Source organism: Moschus berezovskii, chromosome 19, assembly GCF_049115385.1.
Source record: "Moschus berezovskii isolate FMDL1 chromosome 19, NW_MosBer_1.0, whole genome shotgun sequence".
Taxonomy (NCBI): domain Eukaryota; kingdom Metazoa; phylum Chordata; class Mammalia; order Artiodactyla; family Moschidae; genus Moschus; species Moschus berezovskii.
This window is the reverse complement of record NC_142478.1, coordinates 9,086,562-9,114,489: the sequence shown is the minus strand read 5'-3', so window position 1 is coordinate 9,114,489 and position 27,928 is coordinate 9,086,562. Positions and strand designations below refer to the sequence as shown.

The 27,928-nt window shown below is 41.8% G+C and overlaps 1 protein-coding gene and 1 non-coding gene across 8 annotated transcripts in view; one reads left to right on the top strand and one right to left on the bottom strand.

The window, feature by feature from the left end:
* Positions 1-27,928, top strand: part of FHIP1A (FHF complex subunit HOOK interacting protein 1A) — a 315,123-nt gene that overhangs the window by 21,519 nt on the left and 265,676 nt on the right. The window contains exon 1 of one of the 7 annotated variants that reach the window (XM_055405471.2): positions 6,711-9,981. The exons of the other annotated variants lie outside the window; for them this stretch is intronic. The gene's annotated coding sequence lies outside the window, so the exon portion shown is untranslated. Of the gene's footprint in view, positions 1-6,710; positions 9,982-27,928 lie in introns of those variants that run through there. 7 annotated transcript variants of the gene reach the window in all.
* On the bottom strand, positions 3,973-4,079 carry LOC129542950 (U6 spliceosomal RNA). The gene has a single exon (XR_008683203.2). It is a non-coding gene; the product is annotated as a U6 spliceosomal RNA (small nuclear RNA).

The following is a 27,928-nucleotide window of genomic DNA, read 5'->3' as shown; positions in this document are numbered from 1 at the left end:
CAGTAAGGGCTTCCATTTTCATATTGCTTCTGTGCTGGCAGCATTTATTTATGCAAATATAGTTTTGTGCCTCCAATACAAGTATTTTCTTTGCCTAGCCATAGTATCAAGATTTGTTAGAGAATACTCTTTTGAATTTGGTCTTTTAAAGGGTGATTCAATGCTAACTGTCTTCTGTGGCAGTTCATTGCTTTTTATTAAATGAGGATCTTAGAAAAAGACCACTTAATGGTCGTACAGAAGACTCACTGTGTTCTCTGCCTGTCTGTGTGAATCTCAGTGAATCCCATCTTGACTTGAGTCATAACCTCATACCTGATCACTGACATTCATCTGTATGAGTGCTGGCTAACCACTCCCCACCTCCGAACAGAACTGTCCCCCAGAGGGATTTGAGTGCATTTTGATTGAGATGCACTTACATTAGCATTAAGCTCTTTATTGTTATTTTTAAAACTAAATCATCCCACCTTAAGCTGGGGTCATGTTACTGTTTACTGTGTTTAATGGGTGCAGTTCTTGTTCTCATCCCTTATCTGATTGCTGTGCTATTTCCTGTGTGGGAAAGAGAATTGCTCTTCAGGTGAGGTAGTGCCATCCTGGGACATTATGATGCCGTGGCTCTAGGAAGTCTTAGGAATGATGGCAGTCATGTGTTCAAGTCACCTGTGCTTGCAGGATGAGTGCTTAAGGACTGTAAGGGTATGAAAAATTGATGGAGAATTAATACCTTGTAAAGAAAACCCCCTAGGGCCTCCCCAGTGGCTCAGAGGTAAAGAATTCAGTTGCCAATGGAGGAGACACAGGTTTTATCCGTGGGTCGGGAAGATGCCCTAGAGGAGGAAATGGCAACCCACTCTAGTATTCTTGCCTGGAGAATCCCATGGACAGAGGAGCCTTCTGGGCTACAGTCTATGGTCACAAAGAGTCAGACACAACTGAGCAACTGAGCACCTACACACGAACAAAGCCTGTCCTGTTTTACATGACGACCCACTCAAGTTCAGTGAATATATATTAAGATTTTCTAACGTGAGTTAGAACCATTTAAGACTGATAAAGAAGGGGTACTGGAGGGCTTAGGACAGGCTGTTCATTTAGCTGTGAAGTGAATAGACTGTTTTGCATGAGAGGCCCTCCTGGCCTTTTAAGGAGGAAGCTGAAGTGAAGGGAGGTTCAATAGCACGCTCAGAGTCACAGAGGTGAGCAGAAACAGAGCCAGGACCCCAACCCAGACCATTCTGACAGCACCGCTGGTGATCTTCCCTCTGCAGCGCTGTCTTTCCCCTGGCATCCTGTGTCATAAGAAATAAAATGAGTTGTGTTTTATTTGTTTATGTTTTGGTTGCACTGCAGAGCATGTGGAATCTTAGTTCTCCAACCAGGGATCGTACCTGTGCCCCTGCATTGGAAGCAAAGAGACTTAACCACTGGACCACCAGGGAAGTCCCCTGATTCTCCTTTATTGACAAGAGGAAACAAATTCAGATTTAGAACATAAAAGCCCAAGCAATGTATTAATTTATTAAATCATTTGTTCAGAAATCTACCAAGGACTTCATATGTGTGAAGCACCATGAGTGTTAGTCACTCAGTCGTGTCTGACTGTTTGTGACCCTGTGGACTCTAGCCCGCCAGGCTCCTCTGTCCATGGAATTCTCCAGGCAAGAATACTAGAGTGTGTGTCCATTCCTTTCTCCAGGGGATCTTCCCGACCCAGGGATCAAACTCAGATCTCCTGCATTGCAGATGGATTCTTTACCATCTGAGCCAATGGGTTTCCTGTAAAACACCGTGCTAAGAACCAGAGTAGAATATCAAGATCACCCAACTGTCAGAGCTTGTAAAATATGTTTCATAATAACTTTTATATACAAGACAGAATTCATTCAGCAGACTTTGGGGAAGGGTCATTGTGGTGTTCTAGGACTGGCCTAGACACTTGGAATCATTCAGCTGTTTATCAGTTCATGCTTAGCTTTGGATCACCTAGTCTATGCCCGACACTATTGTAGATGCTGGGAAGAAAGATGAGATTAATGCAAGTTAACTCTGTGTTCTCACTTAGTACGTTCTAGTGGGAGAGACACACAATAAATAAGCAAGAGAAGACTTGTTCTGCAGGGAGTGGAGCTCAGATAGTGTTTGGATAGCTGGCTATGTTAGATTGCAGAGATAAATAAGATTTGATCCTTGCCCTGGAGGAGGCAGATGCGTAAACAGTGAACTACAGTAGAATCAATATGTGCAATGATTGATTCGTGTAGGAGCAAAACGCTGTGGGTGATTGGAGGGATGTGAAACCTGAGGGACGACAGGGAGCTGCCCGAACCAGATGTATGTTTGGGATGGCGATTGTGGAGCAACCTCAAGCATAGGCTAGACAGGGAGGGACTGAGGATGGGTTGTGCTAATTCCTCTCTGGGCTAACAGCCCTAGACAAGGGCAGGAGGACAGCAAGAGGAGGAAGTGTTACTTCTCACAGAGAGAAGTACAGAAGGCTTCCTGAGTGAGGTGACATTTTAGCTTGATCCTTAAATATGCAGATGTGAAGGGAAGGGTGTCTCATGGATATCCAACCATGAGCAAAAGGGAAGATCCAGGTTATAGCAGGAGTGGCTAGACTTAGGGGTTATAGACTGGCTGGAGCACAAGCTATGTGAGAAAGAAGGCCAGGGGTGCTTAGGTAGACAGATTTGCTTCAGGTAAGCGGAGGGAACCTGTTATAGGTTTTTTCTTTTTTTCTTTTTTTAGCGGACTGACATAGTCACAACTGTAGGAACACTCTTCTGCAGTAGCATATATGGGAAATTGGAGCGGAGAGAGAGACAGCTGGGAGATAATTCAGGAAGGCGTGTGATCTGATGACCCTGAGGTACTGGGGATATGATCTAGAAAAGTGGGCCTGGGACTGGATTAGAGAATGTGGACAGGTACAATAGTAAGTAGACTACTGATCGGATGTGGGCAGTTAAGGAAAAGGAAGAGAAAACTGATTGCAAGGATAAGCCCAGATGACTAAGAGGATAGGATTTTTTTGCCGGGGCGGAGGGCACACTGTAAGGAATGCAGAACCTTTGTTCCCCAACCAGGGATCAAACCTGTGCCCTCTGCAGTAGAAGCACAGTCTTAACCTCTGGACCGCCAGGGAAGTCCCGAGGATAGGGTTTTTATGACAAGCTGAGGATGGCAGAAGGAAAAATGTGTTTGAGAGGTCAAATAGCTTAGATTAGTTTGGGACTTGTGGAGTTGGTACTGGTGGAACCTTGAGGTAGAAATGTCAGATAAGTAAATGAAGATAATACTTTAGCTCTGGGTTAGAAGGTGTAGGTTGGAGTGATAATAGAAAGTGAGTGAAAAGTGGTTCCATTTGTGGGCTAGATCACAGTGGCCAGGGACTGACTTGTTCAAAGAAAGGAGGTGAGGATGGAAACTTAGGAGCATCGTAATTTTGGTGATTTGTTTTAATTTTTGTTCTTGCACTTTGGTGCTAATAATCTCTTAAACTACACTGTTGGACTTCCAGCTTTTACTCTCAGCTCAATCTACCATGTTGCTGGGAAAATTTGGGCTCCTGGGCTATATGATCTTGATTCCATTATAGAATTTGGTTTTAATCTGGGACAACATTAAAAAAAAAAACCATACCTTTGTGACCTTATTTGAGATATTGGGAAATTTTTCCATCATGTCTTTCTGTGTCTTCTAGAGCAGCTGTTTCACAGCAAGTGTTTGGAAATAGCTTTGCTTCCCTGGAGGAGTGGAAATGTTTGTTCCTCATAGAAAATCATAAAACTGATCACATTTACTTTTTCATTTTGGCTGCTAGGAAGCACCCAGATTCCCTGCTTAGCTGTAGTCACTGTGTAGGACTCAAATAGCTCTCCATATCTGAGTTCTATACCAATATCTCTTATGCCAGGCAGTCTTCATTTTCTTCTCTAATTTAATCATTCCTTGGTCATGAGCCTTTAAAAATATCATTGGTTCACAAATTTGTGTGGCATCCCTGTGCAGGGGTCATGCTAATCTTCTCTGGATTGTTCCAGTTTTAATGTGTGTGTTTCCCAAGTGAGCTTTGCTTGGTCATGATTTTTAATTTCCTTCCGTAATACATGCATTTCTCAGACCATCTCAGATTCTTTGTAGAATGAGATGTGCATGCGTGCTGAGTCGCTTTAATCGTGCCCAACTCTGTGTGACCCTATGGACTGTAGCCCACCAAGCTCCTCTGTCCATGGGATTCTCCAGACAAGAATACTGGAGTGGGTTGCCACGCCCTCCTCCAGGGGATCTTCCGGACCCAGGGATCCAGTCTGCATCTCTTACATCTCATGCATTGGCAGGTGGGTTCTTTATCACTAGCACTGCCTGGGAAGAATGAGGCGAGGACTAAGTAAATAGTGCCACTGTGGATAGGTCAGTACGTAAATACAAAGGCTCATCACATTTTAAATTTATATGTTCTTTGTTCTCTATGAACTTTGTCTTCATTGATAGTTTTTTTAGGCAAATGATACACATAGTCGCCGACAGTGAAACTAAATGAAAAATGATGCAACAGCAGGAGCCAACTTCACGTGTAAATGTTTGCACACTGAGCCAGTCCACTCTGCCTCTTGATGAGTTATTCATTTCCAGGTGAATGAGTCTTTGTAAAATTGTTGGAAGTTTTGGTCAGTCTTTTATAAGTTGAAATAGTTGTTTCATTTGGAAACTTGGAGTTGATGTTATTAATGGCCTGGGACTAATCGTTGAAATTTGAGCTGACATGATCTAGTAACACTTTTATTTCCAATCAATGTGTGCAAATCCTGCCTCAGAAGACTGGATATTGTTCACTGTTGAGCAATGAGCAGGTCACTGGTTGGGTGAAAATAATTGACTTCTTTCTGCCAATCATTCCTGAATTCTGTCCTCTAAAGAAAGGTCTTTTCTTTTCTTTTATAGGATGAAACTTGCGTTCAGTGATTAGATCCTTTATAACAAAAGTCTTTTAAATTAAAAAAGCCAAATAACTAAGGGGTATCTGTGATTGTTAAATTTGCCCTGTGTAGCCTCCAGCAGAAATTTACCGCCCCCCCAGCCCCACACACAAATTTTAAACTTGACAAATCTTGTCCTTACCTCAAACAACCCTGTCCTTTCTTATAAAATGGGAAAACTATGACCCTGTGCTGAGATAAATTTAAGTGGTACAGAAAACGAGAAGTGAAAGGCAAAGAGGAAAGGAAAGACATGCCCATTTGAATGCATAGTTCCAAAGAATAGCAAAGAGAGATAAGAAAGCCTTCCTCAGTGATCAGTGCAAAGAGATAGAGGAAAACAATAGAATGGGAAAGACTAGAGATCTCTTCAAGAAGGTTAGAGATACCAAGGAACATTTGATGCAAGTTCAGTTCAGTTCAATCGCTCAGTCGTGTCTGACTCTTTGCGACCCCATGAATCACAGCATGCCAGGCCTCCCTGTCCATCACCAACTCCCGGAGTTCACTCAAACTCATGTCCATTGAGTTGGTGATGCCATCCAGCCATCTCATTCTCTGTCATCCCCTTCTCCTCCCACCCCCACCCAATCCCTCCCAGCATCAGAGTCTTTTCCAGTGAGTCAACTCATCGCATAGGGTGGCCAAAGTATTGGAGTTTCAGCTTTAGCATCAGTCCTTCCAATGAACACCCAGGATTGATCTCCTTTAGAATGGACTGGATGGATCTCCTTGCAGTCCAAGGGACTCTTCAAGAGTCTTCTGCAGCACCACAGTTCAAAGGCATCAATTCTTCGGCGATCAGCTTTCTTCACAGTCCAACTCTCACATCCATACATGACCATGGGAAAGACCATAGCCTTGACTAGATGGACCTTTGTTGGCAAAGTAATGTCTGTGCTTTTTAATATGCTATCTAGGTTGGTTAAAACTTTCCTTCCAAGGAGTAAGCGTCTTAAATTTAATGACTGCAATAAGCATCCGCAGTGATTTTGGAGCCCCCCCCAAAACGAAGTCTGACACTGTTTCCACTGTTTCCCCATCTATTTCCCATGAAGTGATGGGACCAGATGCCATGATCTTTGTTTTCTGAATGTTGAGCTTCAAGCCAACCTTTTCACTCTCCTCTTTCACTTTCTACAAGAGGCTTTTGAGTTCCTCTTCACTTTCTGCCATAAGGGTGGTGTCATCTGTATATCTGAGGTTATTGATATTTCTCCCGGCAATCTTGATTCTAGCTTGTGCTTCTTCCAGCCCAGCGTTCCTCATGATGTACTCTGCATATAAGTTAAATAAGCAGGGTGACAATATACAACCTTGACGTACTCCTTTTCCTATTTGGAACCAGTCTGTTGTTCCATGTCCAGTTCTAACTGTTGCTTCCTCACCTGCATACATAGGTTTCTTAAGAGGCAGGTCAGGTGGTCTGGTATTCCCATCTCTTTCAGAATGTTCCACAGTTTATTGTAATCCACACAGTCAAAGGCTTTGGCATAGTCAATGAAGCAGAAATAGATATTTTCCTGGAACTCTCTTGCTTTCTCCCTGATCCAGAGGATGTTGGCAATTTGATCTCTGGTTCCTCTGCCTTTTCTAAAACCTGCTTGAACATCTGGAAGTTCACGGTTCACGTATTGCTGAAGCCTGGCTTGGAGAATTTTGAGTATGACTTTACTAGCGTGTGAGGTGAGTGCAATTGTGCGGTAGTTTGAGCATTCTTTGGCATTGCCTTTCTTTGGGATTGGAATGAAGACTGACCTTTTCCAGTCCTGTGGCCAGTGCTGAGTTTTCCAAATTTGCTGACATATTGAGTGCAGCACTTTCACAGCATCATCTTTCAAGACTTGAAATAGCTCAACTGGAATTCCATCACCTCCACTAGCTTTGTTTGTAGTGATGCTTTCTAAGGCCCACTTGACTTCATATTCCAAGATGTCTGGCTCTACGTGAGTGACCACGCCATCGTGATTATCTTGGTCGTGAAGATGTTTTTTGTACAGTTCTTCTGTATATTTTTGCCACCTCTTCTTAATATCTTCTACTTCTGTTAGGTCCATACCATTTTTGTCCTTTATCGAGCCCATCTTTGCATGACAAGTTCCCTTGGTATCTCTAATTTTCTTGAAGAGATCTCTTGTTTTTCCTTCTGTTTTCTTCTATTTCTTTGCATTGATCGCTGAGGAAGGCTTTCTTATCTCTCCTTGCTATTCTTTGGAACTCTGCATTCAGATGCTTATGTCTTTCCTTTTCTCCTTTGGTTTTCGCTTCTCTTCTTTTCACAGCTATTTGTAAGGCCTCCTCAGACAGCCATTTTGCTTTTTTGCATTTCTTTTCCATGGGGATGGTCTTGGTCCCTGTCTCCTGTACAATGTCATGAACCTCCATCCAGAGTTCATAAAACACTCTATCTATCAGATCTAGACCCTTAAATCTATTTCTCACTTCCACTGTATAATCATAAGGGATTTGATTTAGGTCATATCTGAATGGTCTAGTGGTTTTCCCTACTTTCTTCAATTTAAGTCTGAATTTGACAATAAGGAGTTCATGATCTGAGCCACAGTCAGCTCCTGGTCTTGTTTTTGCTGACTGTATAGAGCTTCTTCATCTTTGGGTGCAAAGAATATAATCAATCTGATTTCGGTGTTGACCATCTGCTGATGTCCATGTGTAGAGTCTTCTCTTGTGTTGTTGGAAGAGGGTGTTTGCTATGACCTTTGAGTTCTCTTGGCAAAACTCTATTAGACTTTGCCCTGCTTCCTTTTGTGCTCCAAGGCCAAATTTGCCTGTTACTCCAGGTGTTTCTTGACTTCCTACTTTTGCATTCCAGTCCCCTATGATGAAAAGGACATCTTTTTTGGGTGTTAGTTCTAAAAGGTCTTTTAGGTCTTCATAGAACCGTTCAACTACGGCTTCTTCAGTGTTACTGTTTGGGGCATAGGCTTGGATTACTGTAATATTGAATGGTTTGCCTTGGAAACGAACAGAAATCATTCTGTCGTTTTTAAGATTGCATCCAAGTACTGTTTGTTGACCATGATGGCTACTCCATTTCTTCCAAGGGATTCCTGCCCACGGTAGTAGATATAATGGTCATCCGAGTTAAATTCACCCATTCCAGTCCATTTTAGTTCACTGATTCCTAGAATGTCTACGTTCACTCTTGCCATCTCCTGTTTGACCACTTCCAATTTGCCTTGATTCATGGACCTCACATTCCAGGTTCCTATGCAATATTGCTCTTTACAGCATTGGACCTTGCTTTTATCACCAGTCACATCCACAACTGGGTATTGGTTTTGCTTTGGCTCCATCCCATCATTCCTTCTAGAGTTATTTCTCCACTGATCTCCAGCAGCATACTGGGCACCTACTGACCCAGGGAATTCCTCTTTCAGTATCCTATCATTTTGGCTTTTGATTCTGTTCATGGGGTTCTCAAGGCAAGTACACTGAAGTGGTTTGCCATTCCCTTCTCCAGTGGACCACATTCTGTCAGACCTCTCCACCATGACCCACCCATCTTGGGTGGCCCCACACGGCATGGCTTAGTTTCATTGAGTTAGACAGTGCTGTGGTCTCTGTGATCAGATCGACTAGTTTCCTGTGATTATGAATTCAGTGTGTCTGCCCTCTGATGCCCCCTCGCAATACCTACCGTCTTATTTGGGTTTCTCTTACTTTGGTTGTGGGATATCTCTTCACAGCTGCTCCAGTAAAGCTCAGCCGCTGCACCTCACCTTGGACAAGGGGTATCTCCTCAAGGCTGCCCCTCCTGACCTTGAATGTGGAGTAGCTCCTCTCGGCCCTCCTGCGCCTGCACAGCCACCGCCTCTTGGACGTGGGGTAGCTCTTCTCGGCTGCTGCCCTGACCTTGGGCGTGGGGTAGCTCTTCTTGGCCAAGCTTCTGCGTGTGGCTGGCATCTTGTGTTTGTGCCACCGGAGCCGGCATCTCATTTCATGCAAAGATGGGCACAATAAAGGACAGAAATGGTATAAAACTAACAGAAGCAAAAGATATTAAGAAGAGGTGGCAAGAATACACAGAAGAACTCTACAAAAAAGATCTTCATGACCCAGGTAATCATGATGGTGTGATCACCAGCCTAGGGCCAGACATCCTGGAATGCGAAGTGAAGTGAGCCTTAGGAAGCCTCACTATGAACAAAGCTAGTAGAGGTGATGGAATTCCAGTTGAGCTATTTCAAATCTTAAAAGATGATGTTGTGAAAGTGCTGCACTCAATATGCTAGCAAATTTGGAAAGCTCAGCAGTGACCACAGGACTGGAAAAGGTCAGTTTTCATTCCAATCCCAAAGAAAGGCAATGCCAAAGAATGCTCAAACTATTGCACACTTGCACTTGTGTCACCCGCTAACAAAGTAATGCTCAAAATTCTCCAAGCAAGACTTCAATAGTACATGAACCGAGAACTTCCAGATATTCAAGTTGGATTTAGAAAAGCCAGAGGAACCAGAGATCAAATTGCCAACATCCCTTGGATCATAGAAAAAGCAAGAGAATTCCAGAAAAACATCTACTTCTGCTTTATTGACTATGCCAAAGCCTTTGTGTGGATCACAACGAACTGTGGAAAAACCTTACCTGCCTCCTGAGAAATCTGTATGCAATTCAAAAAGTGAAAGTTAGAACTGGACATGGAACAACAGACTGGTTCTAAATTGGGAAAGGAGTGTGTCAAGTTTGTATAGTGTCACCCTTCTTATTTAACTTATATGCAGAGTACATCATGTGAAATGCTGGGCTAGATGAAGCACAAGCTGGAATCAAGATTGCTGGGAGAAATATCAATGACTTCAGATATGCAGATGACACCACTCTTATGGCAGAAAGTGAAGAGGAACTAAAAAGCCTCTTGATGAAAGTGGAAGAGGATAGTGAAAAAGTTGGCTTGAAATTCAGCATTCAGAAAACGAAGATGGTGGCATCCAGTCACATCACTTCATGGCAGATAGATGGGCAGACAGCGGAAACAGTAAGAGCTTTTATTTGTTTGGGCTCCAAAATCACTGCAGATGGTGACAGCAGCCATGAAGTTAAAAGATGCTTACCCGTTGGAAGAAAAGCTATGACCAACCTAGACAGCATATTATAAAGCAGAGACCTTATTTTGCCAACAAAGGTCCATCTAGTCAAAGCTATGTTTTTTCTAGTAGTCATGTATGGATGTGAGAGTTGGACTATAAAGAAAGCTGAGCACCAAAGAATCGATGCTTTTGAACTGTGGTGTTGGAGAAGACTCTTGAGAGTCCCTTGGACTGAAAGGAGATCCAAACAGTCCATCCTAAAGGAGATCAGTCCTGAATGTTCATTGGAAGCTGAAACTCCAATACTTTGGCCTCCTGATGGGACAAACTAACTGACTCATTGGAAAAGACCTGATGCTGGGAAAGATTGAAGGCAGGAGGAGAAGGGGACGACAGAGGATGAGATGAGATGGTTGGATGGCATCACCGACTCAGTTGACATGGACTTGAGTGGGCTGCAGGAGTTGGTGAGGGACAGGGAGGCCTGGCGTCCATGGCTTCCCAAAGGGTCGGACATGACGGAGCGACTGAACTGACTGAACTGAAAACTTTGTGCTCAGTTGCTTCAGTCCTGTCTGACTCTCTGTGACCCTATGGACTGTAGCCAGCCAGGCTCCTCTGTCCATGGGATTCTTCAGGCGAGAATAATGGAGTGAGTTGCCGTTTCCTACTCCAGGGGGTCTTCCTGACCCAGGGATGCAATCTGCATCTCTTATATCTCCTTCATTGGCAGGCAGATTTTTTGCCACTAACACCACCTGGGCACAAGTGGTACAAAAAACTTTGTAGAATTAAGTGAATATCAAATGATATATTTTTAGGATCTTCGTCTTTTAAAATAGTGATTCTAAGATATGTCACTTTTATCTAGTTCAGCTGATGACCTACTTTCTATTTACAAGTCAAATGTTGACATCAGAATATCTGTGTGATTCTGTTTGCGTAAGGATAAATGAATTCATTTAAAAAGCACAGTGGATTTTACATATTTAGACCCCATGTCCAGGTGGTGCTAGTGGTAAAGAACCTGCCTGCCAACGCGGGAGATGTAAGAGACGTGGGTTCAATCCCTGGGTCGGGAAGAGTCCCTGGAGGAGGGCATGGAAACCCACTGCAGTATTCTTGCCTGGAGAATCCCCATGGACAGAGAAGCCTGGCGGGCTGCAGTCTATGGGGTTGCAGAGAATCAGACACAACTGAAGCAACTTAACAGGCAGGCACTCACTCCCCCCAGAGAAATGCAGTATTCTCAATGTGTCAGTCATGTTTCAGGATCTTCTGCTGGTGTGGAGTTTGCAGTCATGGTTGAGCTGAACCTGCTCTTCTGCGATGCGTCAGTGTTAGATTTCCTAGTTTTCATTAGAGCTTCTCAGCCCTCTTCAAACTTACCCTTGTTTATTGTAAAAATATATCCTTAGGGTTTTTATTACATTGAACAGAATACTCTCTCAGTAACCATAGGTTGAATTGCTTTCTAATCTCAGTAGCAAAAATAGTAGTTCTTTCCCTGAGCAGCTGGTTTATTTTTACCCCAGGGACACTGAATCTTATAAGAGATCATGTTTCCCTCTACATGTTGGCTGCAGCAAGGCTCAGAGTCCCTCCTCCCCCTTAAATGTCTATAACACCTTAATTCAGGCTCTCCTTATATCTTGTGGCTGGTATACAGTGCTGGCCGCAAGTGGTATACTTATCTAATCCTACTGGTTTTAAAAGCTGTTTGAAGACAAAGATTCTACTACTTTTGTTTATTTTCTTTACAGTGTTGTCCCAGTGTCTTGCACCATCTGGTACTCAAATAATAGCCGTCACTAGACCATCCAAAAATATCTTCATGTTGGGCCCTCCGTGGTGGTAAAGATAAGGAGAAAGAAATGCGTCATGTGCCAGTAGAGGTTCTGAAATATGCTGCGGGTCAGAGGGATTGTATGTTTGAAAATGTGGCACCATGAAATAGGATCCTTCTAAGTATGAGAAAAGAAATGGCACCCCACGCCAGCATGCTTGCCTGGAGAATTCCATGGACAAAGAAGCCTGGAGGGCTACAGTCCATGGGATTGCAAGAGTTGGACACGACTTGCGACTGTCTCTCACTCACTCAAGTATGAGAAAAGAATGTTGAGTTTAGGAACCAACCTGTGCTGTTTTCCTCTTTGTGTCTTATCTGAATACACGGATGTATCAAAGTTGAGAGCCTGGCGTCTCCCTTACCTTGCACCAGTAAGAAAGATCAGTTCTCTTCTCTCATAGGAAGAAGATAAAGAGTTAGGAGAGGAACAGTTTTATCAGTGAAGGATTAGAAGTTACTCTGAGATCTATGCAGACAGATGGTGTATATGTACCTACTATGCTATACAGATTACATTACCTCTAAAATGGTTGTGAGCTGTAGCCAGTGATCCATGTATATTCAACTATTATTTTTTATGATTAAATTCAAGTATAGCCAGAGAATGTAGACAGATCCGTGTGGTGAATTGTAATAGTATGTGACATATAGTAAAAACTCTAATAAGAAAGTCCACTGAAATGAAAATGAACTTAGTAAATGGAAGGCAAAAAGATCATCAGCTTTGGCTACACTGTAACATTTTATTTTATAATTGAATTTGTAAAATCTGTATTTGTATTGAGGAAGGGAAATTTTGTTTTTTAAAAATTTAAAAATGTGTTATATTCTATTACCATGTTATCATATATTGTTGGTAAGCATCATGATTCTAATTTTTCTATAATCTAAAATTTTAAACATTAGATGCTTAGAAAAATGCTAAGGGAAAGAACTGTTTTCCATTGTATTTCTCTCTCCCTTCCCTTTCTCTGAAAAACCAAAGCATAAGGTTTGTTTAAGTGAAACAAAAACAGGAAAACCAGAATTTCATTTCTTAAAAACTTTGCTTAAGGTCTTGAAGTAATTTCTTTGAAGTAGTATATAGTTGAAAACATATTGTTGAGGACCCTTTTTTTGAATTACCGAAATACCAGTTTCTCAGCATAATATTGATTATATTATATAGTTTCAAATTCCCTTTACTTCTAAAGCACATTTACTTCGAATCTTAAATAGTTGCATTGTGACATACAGATATAATCTAATTCTGCCAAGCCCCAGTGAAAAATCTAGATGTCAGTTTTCTAACTAGTGGTAAGAGTTATGCTCTATGAAGGTCTGCATAAATAATTGGAGGGTTGGTGTGGTGTTAAAGCTACTCACTGTGGAGTCTGACTGCCTCACAGGGTTGTTGTGAGGTTAAATTAGTCTATTGATCATGAGGGGGATCTAGAAGAGTGTCTGGCACAACAAGTACGTGCTCTCTTAAGTGTTCCCTATTTTTGTTATTGCTATTATATAGCTAATAATATTATGATATTAGCTTTATATATATAATTATATGACATATAAATATAAAATATTATAGAAATAAATATATTCTATAAAATATTATATACTTATTATGTAATATTAGCTATAAATAAATATTAATATTTATGTAATAAAAATATTTTTCCTTGCCTCCAATAGGGTTTGAAGTACTTTTGAAGTGGCTGAAGTGGCTTCTGATATTAAAAGTTACAAGAAGCTAGAGCATTCTGGAACTCCCATTTTGCACCCTCCCCCTTAGTTAAATGCTGTGGGGCTCCATTTTCTCGTGTGTTAGAGGACAGTTTCCTGGTGATGGGTCTCTGTTATTTAAGCCACAACAATTCTGTGTTACTTTGATCTTACCTTCTGTGTAAACAAGAAGATTGAGTTTGTGTGTGTCAAATTCCTTGATCTGGAGTGGTAGAATTTTAGAAGTGAAAAGGGCATTAACCAGATAGTCTGCTCTCTTAGGGAACTTGTCCTGTCTCTTAGTTTCAATTAGTATTTGAGTTTTTTTCTTCTTTAGATTTTTTTTTTCTTTTTCTCGTACATCTTTTATTCCCAAAACACTTTCTACGTGCTTGTAGATATTGTATTTATTATGTCTGTTGTTTGTGTCTGTGTCTCTCCTTGAATGTGAGCTTCACAGGGGCAGGGGCCTCTATCCTTTTTGTGGTTGTCTGGCACGTCGTTGGTTGCCAACTAGGGGGCTCAATAAACATTGTTGAATAGATGAGTGAATCTTCAGTTACGTAGTGGACATTTCTGTTAGTGATCACTTCTGATTCTCTTCTAAAATAGCACTCTTTCATTTACTTATTTCCACCAATGAATATTTTCATGTTACCAAGAACAGTTAGTAGAGGACTTGGCAGCCATACCTGAGACAAAGCAAATTAAATGATTTTCAGGGGTTTTAAGACAGCCACTGCCCCCAAGGCTGTTGGTGCAGAAACAATGGCAGTGCATTTCATAGAAGGTCGGTAGTAGGCCTGAATTTTCTCAGAGAGAACCTTCTGGGCCAGAACTAGAGGTAACTGCTTAACTGCTCAGGAAATTACTAAAGTTACCAAATCTTAATGCTAAACTCATAGATTCTGCTGGGTTAATATTGCTGATACGCTTCCTTTGTCATGCTAGTTCTGTTGGAGATTCCTTGCTGCTTCTGAACAGAGTCCCAGCTCTGCAGCCTGGCATCCAGTGAACTCCCCCAGAACTTTCCAGTTCTAGAGCACAAGAGTGCCCCTTGTCAGTTCTCTCCTGCACTGAGGCCTCTTCCTTGGCATCTCCTCAACCATTCCCGTCCTTGCTTTCATGTCCCTCTGTTCACACTGCGCTGTGTTCATCACGTGCTCGGGTTTCCTCCTCCTCCATGTGTCCACACTTGTCTCCTTAACGCACCAGGGAAGCTTTTAAGGCCTTATGCATGTGAAGCCATCTCTGTCATGTTTAGGGCTCCCAAATGTTGCATTATCCTTGTGTTCCATTTGCATATTTGCTGCTTCCCCTACTTTATGATAACCTTTTTGAGGTAAGAACTAACGGAATAATGGAGTTCGGGGATCGTGGAGGTTAGGGAATGGTTAAAAATCAGAGCTAAAGCAACACCTGAACAAAGCTGAAACAAAAGTGATGTAGTATATTTTCTGGCCTGTGATGATGTTCTCAAGGGCTTTAGAAATGCTGAGATCAAATCCTTCCTACTTTTTTTTGACATAAAAATGTCTTCTAAATAATTAAATAATGGTAGTAACACCTCGTGATAGTAATGGCCTCAAATTATACTTATTTGGAAATGTAGGTAATTGGTGGGGAGCTTCCCAGGTGGTGCTAGTGGTAAAGAACCCACCTGCCAATGCCGGAGATACGGGTTTGATCCCTGGGTTGGGAAGACCCCCTGGAGAAGGGCATGGCAACCCACTCCAATATTCTTGCCTGGAGAATTCCTTGGACAGAGGAGCCTTGTGGGCAGGCTACAGTCCATAGGGTCACAGAGTCAGACACGACTGAAGTGACTTAGCAGACACGCACATATATATAATTGACAGTTGAGTTGGCTGTGTGTGTGTGTGTATGTAATTTTACTGGTTTCTGAAATCAGAAAGTCTAGGAAAGACAAGTCTGGCTGGTAATCATGGGAACATACACCCTCCATCCCTTTACCCATCACATGGTGGCCCTTCTCTTCCCTGGTCAGTTGCACAGTACAGATCTTCCTTGACTTATGATAGGGTTACATCCCAGTAAGCCCATTGTAAGTTCAAAATATTCTAAGTTGAAAATGCATTTAATACACTGTACTTCGGCCACCTCATGCGACGAACTGACTCACTGGAAAAGACTCTGATGCTGGGAAGGGTTGGGGGCGGGGGGAGAAGGGGATGACAGAGAATGAGATGGCTGGATGGCATCACCGACTCTATGGACATGAGTTTGAGTGAACTCCGGGAGTTGGTGATGGACAGGGAGGCCTGGCGTGCTGTGATTCATGGGGTCGCAAAGAGTCGGACATGACTGAGCGACTGAACTGAACTGAACTGAACTTACTGAACATCATAGTAGGCCAGCCTACCTTCAATGTGTTCAGAACACTTATATTAGCCTATATTGGGAAGAATCATCTAACACAAAGCCTATTTTATAACAAAGGTAATAATATCTCAGGTAATGTATTGAATGTGTTGGGTAGTTAGAATAGGAAAAAGGAGTCCAGAATGGCGGTGGCTAAAAGACAAGGGAAGAGCCCTTGAAAATAGAACAAAGGAAGGTCCGAGGACCGGACTGAGGACCTCAGATGAAGCAGATAGCCTCCTGGCTAGCCCAGTTTACGTAGGGCCGGCTCAGGGGGAGGAAGAAAAAAACATATAAAAAGAGGATCCAAAATTGAGCCTCTGGCTCTCTTCTCTTCACGTCTTTTGGGTCGGCCTGCCCTCACGCCTTGAGGATGTGTTTTCCTTTGCTTGCCAAATAAAACTGAGCTGTAACACTGGGTCCATGTGTTGCTTCAAATTTTTGCTGCAGCGAGATGGAACCAAGGAAATTGCACACTCCCCCAACAAATGCTATAGTGATAGTGAAAAACAAAATGATTGATGGGTGTGAATGGTAGTAAGTATATTGGTTGTTTACACTTTTGTGCCTGACTGGGAGCTGCCCAGCATTGCAAGAGTGTATGTACTGTCTATCACTATCATGGGACAAGATCAAAATTCAGAATTCCATGTACCATTTCTACTGAATGCATGTATGGCTTTCGCCCCATCATAATATATAAAAATCTTAAGTTGAATAATTTTAAGTTGGAAAATATCTGTATTCATTTTTCAAGGTCTCATATGGGCTTATGATTTTCATGTCATGGTTTGACTCTGGTTATCCAGCCAGGAAATGCGTGAAAGAATTTCCTTCTATTTCTTGAACTTCAAAGAATTTTTTTTTCTTGTTTGGTTCCGATTAATCTAGACAATGACATTCTGTACTCTTTTCTAAGTAAATCAACTTTATTCATGTCATGAAAAGAGAATTTTTGTATGGCTTTCTAATTTTTCAGGCTGATTGAAAAAGTCAGTGGGGATACACACTGATTTGTTCTTTTTCTTCCAAATCTTGCACCATTTGTTCTCTTGTTCCATATCGTAAGACAAGTTAACATTCTCCTCCTCTTCCAATTGTTCCACAATTTCAGGTTTTCATTGAGTACATTGTATGTTTACTTCTAGATTTTGTCATTTTAATTACTTGGAGCATTTGATCAGGTGTGACTGCCCTGATGTTCAGCAGCACTGCCTGGCTCTGTTTGTGTGGCGTGCTGACAGGCAGTGGGAGCCCGTGTTGTGTTCTGCCAGCCTCTCAGTGGAGGGAGACTCAGGGTATCCCCATGGTACAGCACACAGTGCCGTGTCTCCTGGTTACCGTCTGGCTCCAGAAAGCAGACACTTGCTGTTTTACTCAGGGTTTATTGGTTGCAAAGAACAGAGGCCCTCCCAAATTAACTTAAATAAAATAGAAAAAGACTTAAAGATGTAGGAGTTAACAGCCCATCTCCGTGATGCCAGTGGGCCCATTAGGGACTGTGGAATGGGCCCGAAAAAGCCAGGAATCGTGGTCTCATAGCCTCCTCTCTCATTTTGCCTTTCCTGTGTCTATATCCTTCTGTTTCCCATCGGCTAACATACCTGCCAGCCTTGACATGAGTTTTTGATTTTAGGCCCGTGTGAGAGCCTATGTTTTTCCTAAGTCTTTTTCTCAAAAGAGAAAATTTGGTTGGTTTAAGTCAGCCTGCAGTTCCATTCCTCTTGAATCAGGCAGCTACCATGGTTCTGTGAATGTTGGGGCTGGCGTGGGGGCATTTAACATGGGACCAATCAGGGTTTCCCAGGTGGCACAGTGGTAAAGAACCTGACTGCCCACGCAGGAGACGCCAGTTTGATCCCTGGATGCGCTTGAGAAGGAAACAGGAACCCACTCCAGTATTTTGCCTGGAGAATCCAATGGACCGAGGAGCCTGGTGGGCTACAAAGAGTCCATGGGGTCGCAAAGAGTCAGACACTGCTGAGCACGCCTGCAGTCAGGCAGCGTTGAGTTGGATATCACACCTACTTGCACTGGTTCTTGTCTCTAATCTAGTCTTCCCTGTTTTCTATCCTTTTGTCTTTTTTTTTTTTTAAAACATGTTTGGAGAAATTTCCTGTTATCTCACAGTACTTTTACAGAAGTTTTATTTTGGTGATTTTATTTTCAAAAATATTTTTTAAGTTCTTTATTTTTCTCCAGTCATTTTATTTTTGTGCATCTCATTCTTGTTTAATGGTTGTAATACCTTGGATCTGTTTGAGTTGTATTAGAACTAGCTTCTTTTTAAAGTGCTCTTCTGTTTCCTGAATTAACTCCTTTTCTTCTCAGTGTCAGCTTTTCTCCCCTTATGTTACTGATTTTCCTGGTAGACTTAGTTGTTATTCATAATTAACAATAAAGGTCTTTCTCTGTTATCTTGCGAAGATCTGTATGTAGAGTCTGTATCTGCTCTATCCCACTTCTCCCTTGAGCAGGAATTCTAAATAGAGCTCAGTGTGTGTGTATGAGTGTGTGACTTTGCTTCACCCCAAAAATGCCCTGATGGAGAAGATTTCCTCTGAGAAAGGAAAATTCACACCAGTAACCTCCACAGGCCATCTCTCATTTTCTGCTGCCACAGTTGGCTCTTTTCCTTTAGAAAGGAACCCCCAGATGCTTGTCTGTCCTCACGCTTGATGGTGCTGTTCGAGGGTGGAGAGGTGGAGTGGGGAGCTCGCTGTCACCCCTCCATCCCCGTTCGCCGCCCCTCCCCTCCTCCCCGCTCTGTGATACCTGCTGACGTACCCTGGACTCTCCCTGGTATTCTCTGGAACAGATCATCTCCTTGGTGGCCCTGGGTGGCAGCTGTCCCCTCGCTGTTTCATCTGACAGCGCATCGCCTTCTCCTGTTTTGTTTCCCAGAAGTTTGTTGAAATCTCTTGTCCATTTAAAGTTCTCTTCCAGCAAACACTTTTTAATGTTATAGAATTCTTCTGTTTTATTTTTTGATGCTTTCACTTCATTAGGGATTCAGGTAGGAGAACCAGGCTATCAACCATCTTGAAACGGATACCTCAAGGTTGTTTTTGAAAAAATAGCACTTGGCCTTTATGTTTTCAAATGAGAGATATATACATCCATATAAAAGAATATATATCAGTATATGCATGATTTAAAGAAAAATAGTAAAATTTTGTACCTACTACATAGCTTAAGAGACGGAACATCACATTTTCAGTATCTTAGAAACCTGTATGTCCTTCTTGATTGTATCATCTTCATCCTCTCTGCCTTCTGTGGTAACCATTTTCCTTCACTTTTTGTCACTTCCTTGCCTGTAAGAAAAAGGGGTTAGTCTTATGTGTATTTATCTCCAAACAATATACTGTTTAATTTTAGCTGCTTTTACTCTTTATATAGAATCATATAACTTGTATTCTTCTCTCCCATGCTATTTTACTCAAGATTGTTTTTGAGATTCATCCAAGTTTATTCATGAAGCTATATTTTATTTACTTTATTGCTGTATAGTATTGCATTTTAAGAATATGCCACATTTAATTCTCTTTTCTGCTGCGTAACTTTTTGCAATCATGAGAAAGATTGATATGAACATACATCCTTTGCATTGCATTTACGTTAGCGTTTCTCTAAATATATAAACATAGACATGGAATTGCTGGGTCATAGAGTATATGTGCACATTTAATTTTACTAGGTGATGACAGCTGTTTTCCAGGGTATTTGTATCAGGATAGACTACACTGGTGTGTGAAACTGCCTTTGGCTTGATGACCTTTGTGTGATAAGATTTCAAGTCATTTTGCCTGTTTGGTGGGTCTGCAATAGTATGTGTTTCTAAAATTGAGGTATAATTTATGTGTAATATAATTTACCTTATTGTGATTTTAGTTTTCAGTTTCTTGATTATTAATGAGGTTAAGGCTATATTACTAGGCTTCCCTGGTGGCTTAGATGGTAAAGAATCTCCCTGCAAGGCAGGAGACGCGGGTTCAGTCCTTTCATGTTTTCTTGTCTATAAAAGTTTGCTGTTTTCTCACTTTTCTCTTATTGACTGGTGGGTGTTCCTTGTATATTCTGAATATATGAGAGAGAAAGAGAGAAGCTATGATATGTGGTGGAATTTATTTTTTGTGGGCAGTATCCGTTGCACCAGGAGGAAAGGAAAAGGCAGCGCTCATATGAGCAGTAGTCAGTTTAAACTGTGATTAAAGCATTCTAACTTTTTCTCTATTAACTTGTGGTTAATCTTTGACAGAATTGAAAAGTAAGTTTTGGCACTTTAAAAATTTTGGTATCTTTTTATCCAATCCCTCCTCCTAATCTACCCTATTGTGAAACAATTTTGGTTGAAAAAATATCCTTGCCATTCAGTAACTCTGAATGTTTTATGTGGAGTGAGTACTATTCAAGTTGAAGTATAAGCTTGAAATGCTTGATGCTCACAGATCTCAGTGTTTCAGTGGTGTCAGACTGCAGGGTGGCCAGCATTCGGGGAACAGAGGAGTTGGGCGGTGCATGTTGACCCAGGTTGCTTATTTCAGTATTTTTATCCCAAATTTCTAAAGGTATTCTTCCTGACTTCCTGGTTAATGCATTTTAGAAATTTAATAGAAAAGTCGGTGGGGTTTGTAAAATGATAGCATTACTTACTAACCATTCTTTTCTTCATTTAACCGTGTACTCTGACTTAAGGAAAACAACAGAATGGGAAAGACTAGAGATCTCTTCAAGAAAATTAGAGATACCAGGGGAACATTTCATGCAAAAATCGGCTTGATAAAGGACAGAAATGGTGTGGACCTAACAGAAGCAGAAGATATTAAGAAGAGGTGGCAAGAATACACAGAAGAATTGTACAGAAAAGATCTTCACGACCCAGATAATCACGATGGTGTGATCACTCACCTAGAGCCAGACATCCTGGAATGTGAAGTCAAGTGGGCCTTAGGAAGCATCGGTACGAACAAAGCTAGTGGAAGTGATGGAATTCCAGTTGAGCTATTTCAAATCCTGAAAGATGACACTGTGGAAGTGCTGCACTCAATATGCCAGCAAATTTGGAAAACTCAGCAGTGGCCACAGGACTGGAAAAGGTCAGTCTTCATTCCAATCCCAAAGAAAGGCAATGCCAAAGAATGCTCAAACTACCGCACAATTGCATTCTTCTCACACGCTAGTAAAGTCATGCTCAAAATTCTCCAAGTCAGGCTTCAGCAATATGTGAACCGTGAACTTCCAGATGTTCAAGCTGGTTTTAGAAAAGGCAGAGGAACCAGAGATCAAATTGCCAACATCTGCTGGATCATGGAGAAAGCAAGAGAGTTCCAGAAAAACATCTATTTCTGCTTTATTGACTGTGCCAAAGCCTTTGACTGTGTGTACCACAATAAAATGTGGAAAATTCTGAAAGAGATGGGAATACCATACCACCTGACCTGCCTCTTGAGAAATCTGTATGCAGGTCAGGAAGTAACAGTTAGAACTGAACATGGAACAACAGACTGGTTCCAAATAGGAAAGGAGTATGTCAAGGCTATACATTGTCACCCTGCTTATTTAACTTATATGCAGAGTATATCGTGAGAAACCCTGGGCTGGAAGAAGCACAAGCTGGAATCAAGATTGCTGGGAGAAATGTCAGTAACCTCACATATGCAGATGACACCACCCTTATGGCAGAAAGTGAAGAGGAACTCAAAAGCCTCTTGATGAAAGTGAAAGAGGAGAGTGAAAAAGTTGGCTTGAAGCTCAACATTCAGAAAACAAAGATCATAGCATCTGGTCCCATCACTTCATGGGAAATAGATGGGGAAACAGTGGAAAGAGTGTCAGACTTTATTTTTGGGGGCTCCAAAATCACTGCAGATGGTGATCGCAGCCATGAAATTAAAAGATGCTTACTCCTTGGAAGGAAAATTTATGACCAACCTAGATATCATATTAAAAAGCAGAGATATTACTTTGCCAACAAAGTCCATCTAGTCAAGGCTATGGTTTTTCCAGTGGTTATGTATGGATGTGAGAGTTGGACTGTGAAGAAAGCTGAGTGCCGAAAAATTGATGCTTTTGAACTGTGGTGTTGGAGAAGACTCTTGTGAGTCCCTTGAACTGCAAGGAGATTCAACCAGTCCATCCTACAGGAGATCAATCCTGGGTGTTCATTGGAAGGACTAATGCTGAGGCTGAAACTCCAATACTTTGGCAACCTCATGCAAAAAGTTGACTCACTGGAAAAGACCCTGATGCTGGGAGGGACTGGGGGCAGGAGAAGAAGGGGACGACAGGATGAGATGGCTGGATGGCATCACCGACTCGATGCTCATGAGTTTGGGTGAACTCCGGGAGTCGGTGATGGACAGGCAGGCCTGGCGTGCTGCAATTCATGGGGTCGCAAAGAGTCGGACACGACTGAGTGACTGAACTGAACTGACTGACTTAAGGGACATTTTCTTTTAAGGAGTGATGTATCTATAAAGAAAAACTGTACAAGTGGTTAAAATGGTAAATTTTATGTTATGTATATTTCACCAGAATAATATTAAAAAAAAAAAACTCACGGGTGAAAAAAAAGTATTTAGAAGATTTAGGACTCTGAACAGAAATGCAGAGATGACACTCTGAAGTAGTATATCTGTTTTTCAGTGCAGAGAAGTCTCCCCGAGCTAACTAGCAATACCTCTTTTACGTAAGTTGCTTGCTCTTTGTCATGATTATTCTTTTAAGAAGGTTTACTTGTTTTGAGTTTATGTAAATTTTGGAATGCCTTTTCAAGGACGGTATTTTAGTTTATCTTTTGTTTATCATCCTGGCAATCATTCCCTGCCTTTGCCGCAGCCTCCCCGGGCTTTCTTTCTTCTCCTCCGATCACATCCTTTCCCATCCTCAGATTGTTTATTCCCCTCTGCCTTCTCTCATTTGTTTTATTGTGTTGTTATTTTTCAAATGTGATCAAATACACATTCTGTGGCTGAGTTGTATCTCCCCTGCACAAGTCATACACTGAAACCCTAGTCTCCAGTATCCCAGAATGTGAGTATAATTGGAGATAGGGTCTTTAATGAGGTAAGCTATAATGAGATCCCTGCGGTGGGCCCTAATCCAGTAAGACTGTGTCCTGATAGTAGAAGAAATTTGGGCGGAGACAGAGAGGGAAGACCTTGCTGGAGGCATGGGGAGAAAGTGGCTGTCGATGACCAAGGAGAAAGTCCTCAGCAGAAACCAACACTGCTCGCAGATTGATCTTGCACATCTAGCTTCTGAAACTGTCAGAGAATAAATGTCTGCTTTTTAAGCCGCCCAGACTGTGGAATTTTATTATCATAGGCCTGCATGCTAAGTTGCTTCAGTCATATCCAACTCTGTGCAACCCCTTGGACTGTAGCCCGCCAGGCTCCTCTGTCCATGAGATTCTCCAGGCAGGAATAGTGGAATGGGTTGCCGTGCCCTCCTCCAGGGGATCTTCCTGACCCAGGGATCGAACCTGTGTCTCCTGCATTGGCAGGGGTGTTCTGGGAAGCCCAGTGCACACTCATATAACATAAAGCTTATGATTTAACCATTTTTAAGCATACAGTTCAGTGGCTGTATTCACATTACTGTGCAACCATCCTCACCCTTCATCTTCAGAACTTTTGTCTTCTTGCAAAACTGAAATTCTGTTCCCTGTTCTCCCTGCAGACATGGCTTAGCGACTGAACAACAAGAGCCCAGCCCCTGGCAGCCACCTCTTTAGTTTCTGTGTCTATGAATTTGAATACTCTAGGTCCCTCATATATGTGAAATCATACAGTATTTGTTCTTTTATGACTGGCTTATTTCACTGTGTATTATGTCTCAAGATTCATCCAGGTGGTAGCATGTGTCAGAATTTCCTTCTTTTTTTATGACTAATATTCCATTTTATGCACATATACCATATGTTATTTATTGGATGGTCATTTGGGTTGCTTTCATCTTTTTGGCTATTGTGAATAATGGTGTTATGAACATGGGTATACAAATATCTCTCTGAGATTCTGCTCTCTTTTGGGTATATGTCTAGAAGTGAAATTGCTGGGTCATGTGGGCTCTCTATTAATTAATAATTAATATTTTGAGGAACCACCATATTATTTACCATGGCACCATTTTACATTCCTGTCAGCAGTACACAGAGTTTCAGTTTCTCCACATCCTTACCAAAATTTGTTATTTTCTGTTTTTTGGGTAGTAGAAATTGTATTACTGCATATCAGAACTTTCAGGTAAATTTTTTTGTGGGAAGGAGGTAATAAAATACGACTTTTTAATTATTACTGCATTAATCAAAAAGAGTTGATTCTCAAAGGGTTATGATCTATCTTCTTGCTTCAGGCAGGACACCTTGGAGGCTCACCAGGAAGCATTGGAGTTATTGGTGTGAAGTTACCGACAGCCATTTTTTTTTTTTTTTGCTATTCGGTCCAGGAACTTTATTCTTGTAGTAACTTTGGATCTGCTTATGTGACATGATAATAGCTATGACAAAAATAGGCATTTCTCAGGACAGAGGCCCTGTGAAATAGCTCTTTTGCAGAACTAAAAAGGCTAGCAAGTTTATTATGTTTTCCCCCAGGGCAAATTTTCATTTTCCTAAGTGTTTACAGCTGTGTTTGTTTAAAACACTCATGTACCTAACAATTACAGTCCTGTGAAGAAAACAGCAAGTTAGACAAATTAGGCCTAAAAACATCTCAAGCAGAGGTTGTGGTAAAACACAGGAAGCTTGAGAGATGCACAGGGGCTTCTTCAGGGCATTGTTGTAATCATGGAAGAGTTGTATGTTTGACAGTAAATGTTGCACTGCCGTTATACTCAAAGAGTTTCTGAATATTTATAAACACACCCGTTAAGACTGTGATCATGGAAAGTTTTCTGTGGGTTAATTTTTTTTCTTGTCCACTTGTGTGGATATCACTTACCAACAACAGCAGTTCTTGGCTTAACAGCGGCAAAACAGAAATCATTCTTTACTGTGGTTAGTGACAGGTGGAGCCACCCAGTCTCATTGGGAGATCAAATACCAGCCTTCACCTCGCCTACACTTTGTCATTCTAAATTGCAGTTTGTATAGGTGATTTTGACTAGGAAGCAGCTTGGTTTAACAATCACAAGTACTAAGGCTTAACAGCAGCATCACAATATCCAGCAAAACTAATTTTATGCACGCAACTTATGTTTTTCTTTGTATGGTTTGTACACGCACTGGTTTGAGAATTCACGGTAAAGAATGTAACGGTGTTTCCTCTGTTATTAGCCTGTTCCTCAGTGTCACTGTAATAATAATGCCTTGTCTAAGAACCCTGAAATGTCTGCCAGGGCTCTGTAGGCCGTGGAAACTGAGATAACCACTGCTGTCGTTAAAGGTGGCAGGTCCTGTCTCATGCTGTGTGCTGATTTAAGTTCTCTTTGGAATAATGAAGCTAGGTGAGGAGTCCACAGCTCAGGTCCTGTGCCCTTGCGTGGGAGTGATACAAGGAGCAGGAGCCGGTTGCCTTGCTTTCTTGAGATGTGCTCCCCCCACCAAAGGCCCCCCAGTCTGTTCCCCTTGTTGTGTACGTTCAGAGCCAACTCGGGGAGAAAGCACTTCTTCCTTCATTGCTTCAGGCATCTCCTGAGAGCCTTCCCCGCTTCCTGATCTGGGTTAGTGGGCCGCGCCTCGGTCTCTGTTACTGCTCCTCTAGCATACTGTCTGTCCGTTCAGTCACTTCAGTGGCTCAGTCCTGGCCGATTCCTTGCAGTCGCGTGGACCGCAGCACGCCAGGCCCCCCTGTCCATCACCAACTCCCGGAGCTCACTCAAACTCAGGTCCATCGAGTCGGTGATGCCATCAGCCATCTCATCCTCTGTCGTCCCCTTCTCCTCCTGTCCCCAAACCCTCCCAGCATCAGGGTTTTTTCAAAAGAGTCAGTTCTTCACATGAAGTGGCCAAAGTATTGGAGTTTCAGCTTCAACATCAGTCCTTCCAGTGAATGTTCAGGACTGATCTCCTTTAGGATGGACTGGTTGGATCTCCTTGCAGTCCAAGGGACTCTCAAGAGTCTTCTCCAACACCACAGTTCAAAAGCATCAATTCTTGGCGCTCAGCTGTCTTTATAGTCCAACTCTCACATTCATACATGATACTGGAAAAACCATAGCTTTGATTAGACAGACCTTTGTTGGCAAAGTAACGTCTCTCTTTTTTAATATGCTATCTAGGTTGGTCATAACTTTTCTTCCAAGGAGCTGAGTGTCTTTTAATTTCATGGCTGTAGTCACCATCTGCAGTGATTTTGGAGCCCCCCAAAATAAAGTCTGTCACTGTTTCCATTGTTTCCCCATCTACTTGCCATGAAGTGATGGGATCAGATGCCCTGATCTTAGTTTTCTGAATGTTGAGTTTTAAGCCAGCTTTTTCACTCTCCTCTTTCACTTTCATCAAGAGGTTCTTTAGTTCTTCTTTGCTTTCTGCCATAAGGGTGGTGTCATCTGCATATCTGAGGTTATTGATATTTCTCCCGGCAATCTTGATTCCAGCTTGTGCTTCTTCCAGCCCAGCGTTCCTCATGATGTACTCTGCATATAAGTTAAATAAGCAGGGTGACAATATACAGCCTTGACGTATTCCTTTTCCTATTTGGAACCAGTCTGTTGTTCCATGTCCAGTTCTAACTGTTGCTTCCTGACCTGCATACAGGTTTCTCAAGAGGGAGGTCAGGTGGTCTGGTGTTCCCATCTCTTTAAGAATTTTCCAGAGCGCTGCCTCTAGAGGCTGGGAAACAGAGGGCTGGGTTTACTTTATTGTGTTTACTTTAATTAATACATTAAATAATCAATCTAATTATGATTTAATTACATTAATTGATTAATGAGTTGTTTCATTTTATGCTCGACAAACAGGCAAAGTCTGCACTGTGGTGAGAGCGAACTGTGCTGAGCTCTGCTGAGGTCTGTAGAACAAGTATAAAGCAGTTCTATCTGTCTGTAGAACAAGTATAAAGCAGTTCTCACCTGACACTCCAGACTCCTGGGTTCATGCTTTTGAACTGTGGTGTTGGAGAAGACTCTTGAGAGTCCCTTGGACCGCGAGGAGTCTGGAGAGTCAGGTAAGAAGCATTGAGCCCTAGAGAACATGCCCAGGGCGGTTGAAAGGTCACTGTGTAGCCTGAGCGTCACTTCTCAGAAGCTCTGGGGGGAGGGCTGGTCATTAATCCTCCCAGGAGATCAGATGGAGGCAGAGCAAAGGAGGAACACGAGGGAGAAAGCTACTTTCTTCACATCAGTTTCCGCCTCCTTGAGGGACCCGGCTTTTTAGAAAATATACCCTGATCCTCTAATTGTCGTTAGGTACAGGAGTGTAAAATACATAAATAACATTCTTCATCTGATAATGAAAGTCATAGCTTTTTTTGTAGAGCAGAAGACTTGGAAAACACGCATGTGTACTACACAGAAGAAAAGTATATCACCTATAATCCAGCCACCTAGGAAAAATCACAGTCAACATTGTGGAGTATGACCTTTTTTCCCTATGTAATTGACCTTAATGATCTATATACTTGTATTCTCAGACCAGAGGGTGTACAGATTCTGTAAAGAATCACTACGAATTGGATTCATACAAGATCACCATGTTGGTTATTGTGATGATAATTTTGACCCTGCATAGCTTTTAAAAAAAATTTATGTTTTTACTGAAGTAATAGTTGGATTACATGCTTATCTTTTACTTTATAGTTATTTTGAAAAATTTTTGTATACTTTGAAAAAAGCCCAATTGATTTCATTTTAGAGTATTTTAAAGCAGATGGCCTATTTTAAAGAGGATGTTTTCAGTGGACATACTTTTGGGAATGATAGAAGGAAATGGAGATTTTCTGATAAAGAGAGTTATAGTGAAAGTGCTAGTCTCTCAATCATGTCCAACTCTTTACAACCCTATGGACGATAGCCAA